The sequence below is a fragment of the Lactuca saligna genome, chromosome 9 (genome assembly GCF_052625555.1).
Source record: "Lactuca saligna cultivar CGN05327 chromosome 9, ASM5262555v1, whole genome shotgun sequence".
Lineage (NCBI taxonomy): Eukaryota > Viridiplantae > Streptophyta > Magnoliopsida > Asterales > Asteraceae > Lactuca > Lactuca saligna.
Window position 1 is genome coordinate 128,438,849 of NC_136425.1, and position 9,807 is coordinate 128,448,655.

Genomic DNA, 9,807 nt, shown 5'->3' on the forward strand with positions numbered 1-9,807 from the left:
ATTCTAAAAACGAAAGAAAAATGCAATTAAAAGAAAAGGTAAAAGAAAGCAAACTCTAAATAACGGGTTGCCTCCCGCCAAGCGTTTCTTTTTAAGGAGTCGTTAGCTGGACTCCTTCTCGTCTACGTCTCGTCATCTTCTAGCATCGGGAATTCACACCTTATCTTTTGTGGTTTGTACTTTGTCTTGTAAGCGTGAATCTTCTTTTTATAAGCCCTTTTTAATTCCTCTCTTTTCTTTTTCGCAGCATCATCCTCAGCTGCTTGGGCTTCCCTTTTCCTCTTTTTCTTTTTTACCCCATTCTTTTTCGCCTTCTTTTGCACCTCCTTCTCTTTAAATTTAATTACTTCATATTTCGTGACGGTTCGTGCTTTAGGTTTAGTAGTGAATGGTTGATCAGCTTCCACCCTCCTTTTCTTTGTCTCTTCATCCTTGCATGTGCTCAACCCTTCTTCAAACAAAATCGTATCAAGACATGCTACATTGGCGTATTGAACTTTCATTCCCATTCCTCCTTCTGCTGTTTTTTCTTCTAAAGAATCATGTATAATATCGAAATCCAAGGTATGTGAAGAACTAGTAACAAACAAATCTAAGTCGGTCAAGTCTTTGCCCAAGTCGATTGGACTCGTCGAGTCCATTAAAGTGACTCGGCGAGTCTGAGCGGGTTCCATCAATTCTTGGGTGTTTTCTGAGTGGGCTCCTTCCAGTAGCTTTTCTAACTCCTCCAAGTCCTTGTTAACATCTCTATCTTCTTTAGAGTGTATCGAAAACTTGCTTGGATCTTCTTTTAGCAAACGTGCAAGCTCCTTTTCTAATAGCTCATCATCCAATTGGATCATTGAGACTTCTTCATTCTTTTCCTCTTCTTGCTTGACTTCTGGAATAGCTTTAAACATTACAAACTCATCACCCACCCTTAATGTCAATGTAGACTCACATATATCAATTAAAGCACACGCGGTGTTCAAGAAGGATCTCCCCAACATAATTGGAATTTCAGGGTCTTTTTCCATATCAACTACCACGAAGTCTACTGGAAAAATAAACTTGTCAATTTTTATAAGGAGATCCTCACAAACGCCTTGTGGATGAATTATCGTCTTGTCTGCCAAATGGATCTTCATATTCACCGGCCTTGGTTCTGGTAAATTGAACTTCTTAAAGAATGAAAAAGGCATGATATTGATGCTTGCCCCCGAATTAGCTAATGCTCGGGTGAAAACTTCATTACCAAATTGGCATGGAATCACAATATTTCATGGATCGCCCTTCTTTTCAGGTAGCTCACTCATCAATACTTCCGCGACTTCAGCCAAATCTTTCCTAGCAGCAAAAAGGCCCTTAAGCAAGTTGAAGTATTTAGGTGTTTGGAGTATTGTTTCCACAAATGGCACATTAACTTGTAAAGCGTTAACATGTTTCATGAAGGTTCTGTAAGCTTCTACTTTTTCTGCAGGCATGACTTTGATTGGGTATGGCAGCGGAGGATTATAAGGCTTCAAAGAACTGACAGGTTTATCATTTGTGCATGGACTCGTCGAGTCCAATGCAGTGACTCGGCGAGTCGAGTCGGGTTTTGCTGGGTCCGATTCTTCTACCTTTTCTGCCTTCTTCTTGGAGATTCTCAGTGCTTCTGTAAATGTTCCTTCACTGCTGGAGGTTATTACACTTACATTCTCCATTCTTGGATTGGGTTCGGTGTTGCTCGGATGTTGGCCCGGTCTTCTTTCATTCACTTGATGTGCAAGCTGTCCTAGCTGTTTCTCAATGTTAAGAATGGATGCTTGCTGATTCCTCAACATATTTCTGGTCTCTTGCATTGCTACATCGTGATCATTGTGTCTTTTCTCGGATGCGGTTATGAATCTTGTGAGCATATCTTCTAAATTGGTCTTCTTTTCCATCACTGGCTCTTCCTTTTGATAGAATCCCCTCTCCTTCTGCTTGTATTTCTCCTCCTTAGCCTTTTTATATTCTTCGTATGGGAGCCATTCCTTCTTCGGTTTCCTCCAATATTCGTCGTATATATCGCCACTAGAGTAAAACACTTGAGCCTTTTTATTTACATTTTCATCTCGATCACAATCCTTGGTGAGGTGGGACCCGCCACAATTTTCGCATCCTACCCTAATAGCATGGATTGTTTGATCCATTTTTGTCATTCTTCGATCTAGGCTATCGAGCTTAGCTATTACCGCCACCATGCTATCATTCACCGAGTTCACTGATCCCCGACTTACTTCATTCCTCGGATTGTGGTATTCTCTAGAATGCTTAGAGAATTCTTCAATTAACTCCTTCATTTTCGGAGGTGGCTTTCTAGTGAGCGGGCCTTGTGAATCGAGTAGTTGCCTTGTGGTGACATTAACTCGAACATAAAAAATGGAGACCTCTTGTTGGCTATTAAGGTCATGGTGTGGGCAATTTCTAAGTAGGCTCTTGTACCTTTCCCAAGCTTCATAAAGAGATTCTCCGAGTTGTTGCTTGAATTTGGCAATGGCTTTCTTTAGCTTGGCTATTTTGGAAGGTGGGCAGAAATGGTCTATGAACTCTTCTTTCATCTTGGCCCATGTGGTGACCGATCCGGGAGGAAGTGACTTTAACCAATCTTTTGTAGCTTCTTTAAATGTGACAGGAAGCATGCGAAGAAGCTAGATCTCGCGAGGCACATTTGGTACATTGAAGTAATCAGCCACATCATTTACTTCATCCAAGTGCTTATAGGCGTCTTCGTGATCTTTCCCGTAACAAGGAATCTCCTTGAGTTGAGCGAGAATATGGCCCTTTAGCTCGAAAGTAGCGGTTGCGGGAATTGCGGGTTGCACAAGTCCCGGGCCGGTGTCATCACGCATCCTCTTCTTCCATTCCCCCATGGGGATTTCATCAATATTAGCCATAGCGGTGGCTAAATCGTCTTCAAACTCGGATGTGTGCTCGTATGTGGGTTCGTCTTCTTCCTCGGTCTCGTACTCGGTGTCTTTTTGAATTGGGTCTTCGATTGTCAACGAGGAATTGGAGGCTCCTGATTTGTTGCTCCTTTTCTTGCTGAAAATGGACTTGAGGTTTTTGAGTAGTGAGTTCTTTGAAGAAGCGGATTCTCCAACGGTTTTGCCTTTGCTCCTTCTTAGTGCGGTTTTCGGATCTTCAAGAGGGGGAACCAGAGGTGTATCAGATCCTCGAGTCATGAAACAACTGCAAACAAAACAGGAAACGCGTAAAAAGAACAAAAAAATATAATAAAATTAAAGCTGATTTAGCGTCTTACTCGCCGAGTCTGGGCAAATGCACTCGGCGAGTCCAAGGTAAAATCAAGTTATTTTTTTTTTGTTTTTTTTACTACCTAATAACTTAAACAGAAATTAACTTTGTGTAAGATAAATCTTACACAAAGGATCGATTGAATTAGATTTTTAATGATAATTTTAGAACCGTTCCCCGACAACGGCGCCAAAAACTTGATGTGTGTGAAACTCACTTAGTTTTAATCCTACTTTTAGTTGTAAAATAAACACACAAAGGCAATGTACCTATCAATTGTGGAATAGTTTAAGCAAGTAGGGTATCGAACACAGGGAATGACAAATTAAAATTAAAAACTAATTCTATATAAATTAATTAATAAGTAGATGGTTTTCTCTAGTTTTACAAGACTAGAAACTTGCTAACTATTGCTTAATCTAAAAGAAACTAGAAAAACAGAGAATTAACTAGATTCAATAATGCGAAGGAACTTTTGTTTAGTTCAACTCAATTGATCATATGGTTGATTTCAAGGTAATAGTGCAATGGATTAATTCTTTTGTTGGTTACCGATTCAAGTGATTAGGTTCGTGTTCACTACACTAATCCTTAGCAAATAAACTAACTTAAACAGTGATCAGTTGTCTAATTCAATTTAGTTCACTAGATTAATTATTCGGATTACTTTAGACTTACAATAGTTAATCAATTTGGTTTTAATTAACTTCTTGTTGATGGTCATCACACAAGCTTGCACATAAATTTACTTAATTTTTTTATTAATCCTAGTTTCATGTTCATTAATCGTAGACATATAGCAAAGTAGTCACAAGATATATGAGGTTGATAATCAAACGATGTTCATGCTATTTAATTATCTTCCTATTAACAGAAAATTAATTATCATTCACACACAAGGTTCTTTAGCAAGCTAAAATAACAAATAAATCACCAACATTGAATTAATCCTACCAATAATCAAACCATAGTCTCAATTTTGTATCCCCAAACAGAAGTTTAAGAGTTTTAGCTCATGATTGAAGTAAATAACAGCACAAAAACGAATTCTAATTGTCTAAGCATAATGGAAAAAAAAAAGATTAAGTATAATGATGGAATTTGCCTCAAATCTCCTTCGGGATTGAATTGTAGCTTCTATCTTCGTCTTCTAGGGTTTCTCTAGCCTCTGAATCGCAGCTAATTACTCCAGAATTATCCCCGAAGTTTTTTCCTCGATCTGAGAAGTTATCTATATATTTGCGTATCGGCTAGTCGAATCAGATGGCGACTCATCGAGTCCGTCTCACAATATCCGTATGCGATAAGCATCTGGGTTCCCGAGTCATTATCCTCACTTGGACTCGCCGAGTAGTCGATTCTACTCGCCGAGTAGGTGCTCTTTTTGGTGTTTTTCTTCTTTATCCAATTCCCGAGCTCCTAACCGCTTCTCCTGCTTCCTTTTGCTTCCGAGCTTCATTTTTGGACTGAAAATACAATTTAAACACTTTAAGTACCTTTTGTCCATGAAATGCAATAATTTAGCTAATAAATGAATAAAATATATACTTAATAGAAACTAAATATGCACATATCATATATCCTGCTTGATAAAGTTTTCTAAATATGCAGACATCCCATTACAATTGTCTGATCAGGACCTACTATTTGTGCTTATCCAAGAATATGCATACATACCATTGTAGTTGTCTGATCAGGACCTACCATTTTTTATTATCCAAGAATATGCAAACTTACCATTACAGTTGTCTGATTAGGACCCACCATATCTGGTTATCCCAAGGGGAACACTATTTTGTACCCCCGTATGAAGCTATTGTACATCAACACCTGAAATTCTCAAGGAACAAAATTCTACTCTCTGTTCCTAACTTGCACACACACGTCCTGGTTGAGACTACCCAATGTTAAAACTAGTTAAATTAGTTTTATATTATTAACGAGCATAGTTACGAAGACTCTAAACCAACTCTATCTAGATAATACAATCCTATATCAGTCTCTCTCTCTCTCTCTCTCTCTATATATATATATATATATATATATATATATATATATATATATAGCATAGAGAATTTTAAGTATTAATATACTTTTATCTATTTCCCTAATGATATTTCTATTATTGTTATCATGTGGAAATAGACATATACCTCTTCATCATATATAGAACCATATATGGTTCGCTTGTTATATATCCATAAACATGCTATAAGAATATAGCTTGCACATAAAATTTCTAACATATATTTAATATTTTAATTAATACTTGTATTAAAATATTGTTCCTGAAAGGGACTATGCAATCACCTAATAAATATGGATGTCGCGTAATTTTGGCAGAATCTCGCCGTAGCAATTTCAATGACCTAAATGTAGAAAACTAAATTTTAGTTTAATTTCATAATCCCCTCGACTATAATAATAATAATCTAGATTCCTCACTAATCCTAATGTTTACATCAAGTTCTATCAAGTAAGGATCAACCAGGTAGGAGCATTTTGGTATAATAACTTTTCTAAAATCCAACAACCAAGCAAACGTGACCATTCTAGAAACTTTTCCCATAAGTAGATCAATCAATATAACGACATTGAGTTACTGATAAATCTTATTTATAGGTTTACAATAACGATTTATGACTATAAATATAAGTTACACTAAAAACACTAGAGTGTAGCTTAACTTAAAGAGATTTCTTGGACTAAAGCCCGCAAATTGCACTAGTAGAGCTTCTACTTGCTAGCTGTTACTTCAGGGATCGCAGAGCTTTGCCGAAAGCTAAAACTAAGAGAAAATTAGATAGAAGCAAAGGAAATGAAGAGAGAGTTGCAAAGGAAATGTGGGGAATGGAAGGAGCACAAATGAGGTATTTATAGAGAAATTTGGGGTGGCAAAATGTTGATTTTGAAAATTATGTGGTTTGTGTTTTCACTGTCTAGAAGCGTGCATTGTACAGCTAGCGCAAACTGTGCGGGTGGCAAAATGCTGATTTTGAAAATTTCTTAAGTTCTTCATATGTGCTCCGTTTTTTACGTTATTTTCTTCCACATGTAAGAGTATTACAACATTCCTTTAGGATCAATAGACTAATTCTGACTTTATTTTTAACCCTTATTTTTATATGATTTTATGATTTTCCAAAAATCATAACTCTCTCGTACAGACTCCGATTTTGGTATTCATTTTATCAAAATCCTATCTTAAAGAGTACCACCACTTTCATTTTGGTGAATTTACTCAAAAGTCAACCATTCTCTTTGTACCTTTTGACGTTAATAATTTTTAATTTTATGGTTGATTTTTATATCTTTTGATGTAACACCCCGATCCTCAGGTATTAATATTATTTCTTTAGAACCTTCAAGTTTTAAGGTCTACTTGACGAGTTAGATGCCCTGACTCGTCGAATAGCTGTGGGTTTGGGCTACATGTTAAGTGACCGACTCGCCGAATCGGAAGAGTGATTTGACGAGTAGGAGCTAGCAGATCAAGCCCTAATTTTTGGGGTTTTGCACCCTATTTAAGGGATCATTTGTGTCCCCTAAGTCCCCTACAGCCCCTAGAGAGTCCATAAAAACCCTGTTTCGTGTGTGAGCTTCATTAAGTGTATTTGAGGCTCTGGTGTTCAAAAGTCTATAGGGTCCAATGTTATGTATGGTTAGCATACACGAGTGTTGTAGGGTTGGTGGAAGTTTCATGGGTGGGTTGTGTGAGGATGGTAGGTCGGTTATGGGATAGTTTAGCTTTCCTCTAGGAGTGAGGATTGAGCGCTCGCGGTGATTATGTATATTGTTAGGGCGTTGTGATGATGCTTGAAACAAATATGGGTAGGCGTGGAAGGTAGTATGGGCATGTACTACTGAAAGCATAGGACCCGTACGCGCATCAAGGAAGTTACAACCCCTAGGGTTTGGTTGGGAATTTGTTCCCTGTTTTTATGTGGTTATCTGATATCTTCCTATTATATTTTAAGTATGGTGGTTACGAGACGCTTTGTGACCAAATCCGGGTCAGGATCAAGATCAGGAGATGGAGGCCAGGAGGGGCCAAGAGCACCTGAGACTTTGGTGCAGATGGGTACAAACAAGTTGGATGCTAGGATTCGAGAGATCCTACATGATGAGGTTGCTGCTATGTTCCGGGCATAGCTTCCGGAGATGTTTGGGTCGATTAAGACCGCCATGGTTTAGTACTTTGATGAGCACTACGCAGCCCTTGGATAGACGACTGCCGTAGTAGCTGCATCAGTTGTACCAGCGATAGGGGAGGAGCCAGTAGGGGCTTGTAGTACCGGGATTTCGATAACATGAAGCCCCTGAGATTTGATGGTACCCAGGATCCTATTCGAGCCATGAGGTGGTTATCTGAAGTAGAGGGACATTTCTTCACGTGTTCATGTCTTACTGACCAGAAGGTCAGATGCACCCTGAAGATGCTGAGGCTCGTGGCCAAGGACTGGTGGAGGCTGACGATAGGGTCATACACTGATGAGCAGAGAGTTGTTGTTACTTGGGAGCAGTTATGGGTCATGTTCCACGCCCGTTACATTCCACGGGTTGAACGACAACGTTTGGCTAAGGAGTTTTTGAGTTTGAGACATGATGGGGAGTCGGTGACAGAGATCACCCGTATGTTCACTAAGAGGGCAATGTTTTTCCTCGAGTTTGCTTCTGATCAGGCCCAGATGACACGTTATCTGAGGCCGCTAGGCGCCGTGAGTTGGATATTGAGCTGCAGTTGATGGAGCAATAGCCGGCCCCGACACAGTCACAGTCGGTGCTGAAGCGGTCTAAGATCGTTAATTCTAGTATTAGGAGTCAACAGAGCCGTACTTGTGGAAAGTGCGGCAAGGGCCACTCTAGGGTTTGTCAAGCTGGTAATGGGTGCCACCGGTGTTGCAAGGAGGGGAATTATGTGAAGGATTGTCTCCAATCTGCCCCGATTCTGAGTTTGAGGTTGTGTTATCACCGTGATCAGGTTGACCACTTGAAGGCCAACTATCTGATGATTGCTGCAAAGCCAGCGTAGGCTCCAACACCGACTACACTGAGGATTACGGGCGGAAGGTCAGGTAGAGAAGAGCCCCCGAAGGCTCAGGGGAACCCTTTCAGCTCACCGTAGAGAAGGCCAAGGCCGCACCAAATGTGGTTGTTGGTATGTTTCTATCCCTTATCTTTCTAATCTTATATGTTTTATGCTTATCTATCTATACCTGTGTTTAGGTACGTTTTTAGTAAACTCCTTTCCTGCATTGGTTTTATTTGACTCGGGGCGAGTCGATCATTTATGTCATAGACTTTTAGTAGGGAGTTTAGTATGCCAGTGGGCGAGCTATAGTGTCTGTTCCGAGTCTCGATCGCCAACGAGCACAGAGTTTCTGCTTCTTCGGTCTACCAAGGATTTGATTTGGAGATCTTCGGGGTATCCTTTCCGATAGAATTGGTTCCGATTCCCATGGGGGAAGTGTTCGTGATTGTGGGGATAGACTGGCTTAGTAGATTTGGTTCCATGATAGATTGCGAGGTCCAACGGGTGGTAGTTCGAACCCCAAGTGGGGGAGAATTGATTGTTTATGGCGAGGGAACCAGAGTAGGATCAGGGTTTTGTTCAGCAGCCAGGGCTCGATAGTATGTTCAATATGGGGGTGAGGGTTATTTAGCGTATGCAGTGGATACGCGGGGTGAGGGATCCGATTTCAGTTTCAGAGGTTCCAGTAGTTAGGGGCTTTGCTGATGTATTTCCGGAGGAATTATCCGGAGTGCCTCCAGAGAGGCAGGTCGAGTTCAGGATCGATCTAGTGCCTGGTGTGGCCCCTATCACTAAGGGGCCGTACCGATTGGCATCATCGGAGATGCAACAGTTGTCATCTCAGTTACAGGAGTTACTGGGCAAGCAATTCATTCGTCCGAGCAGTTCTTGTGACAACCCAAAATTTCTATCTCGAAAAATAGATAAATTTAATCAAAGTTAGACTCGTTTTTCCTAACTTTTAACACTGGTTAACATCTATTTGAGTGTTCTGAACCCAATATAATCAAGCTAGGAGCCTATGAATGGGTTAACTTGAGTTATAGGAAGCATATTTGGTCCAAACACTCCAACATGAGGAGTGTGCTACCGCATACATGAGTGTGCGACCATACACCCGAGTGTGCGGCTGCACACCCAACCCAACCACACACTCCTACATATATATAAGTCAGCCTTAGTCATTTTTGAACCCTTTTCCCACTCCTTCAAAGCTGGAACATGTTTTCTCTCAAGTATCATCCAAATCTTCATCTTGTTTTTCATAAAAGTAAGTAATACATCCTTTGATTTTTTGATACTTGAACTTAACTAGCCTTCTTCCCTACATTGATTCGTCAAAACACGTTTTTGGTGTTAGATCTTCAAGAACACCAAGAACACACACTAAGTTTTGGACCCTAATCACCCTTTTCAAGCCTCTATAACGTGTATATACTTGTTATAACTTGTTTTAAGCCAAGAACACTTGAAGATATACCTGAAAAACACCATTTCTCATGATCTTCAGGTAT

At 39.9% G+C, this 9,807-nt stretch overlaps 1 non-coding gene across 1 annotated transcript; it reads left to right on the forward strand.

Moving 5' to 3' along the window:
• The first annotated feature begins 2,409 nt into the window (after nt 1-2,409).
• Nucleotides 2,410-2,516, forward strand: LOC145018884 (small nucleolar RNA R71). Its single transcript, XR_013667244.1, has one exon. It is a non-coding gene; the product is annotated as a small nucleolar RNA R71 (small nucleolar RNA).
• Nucleotides 2,517-9,807: the final 7,291 nt, after the last annotated feature.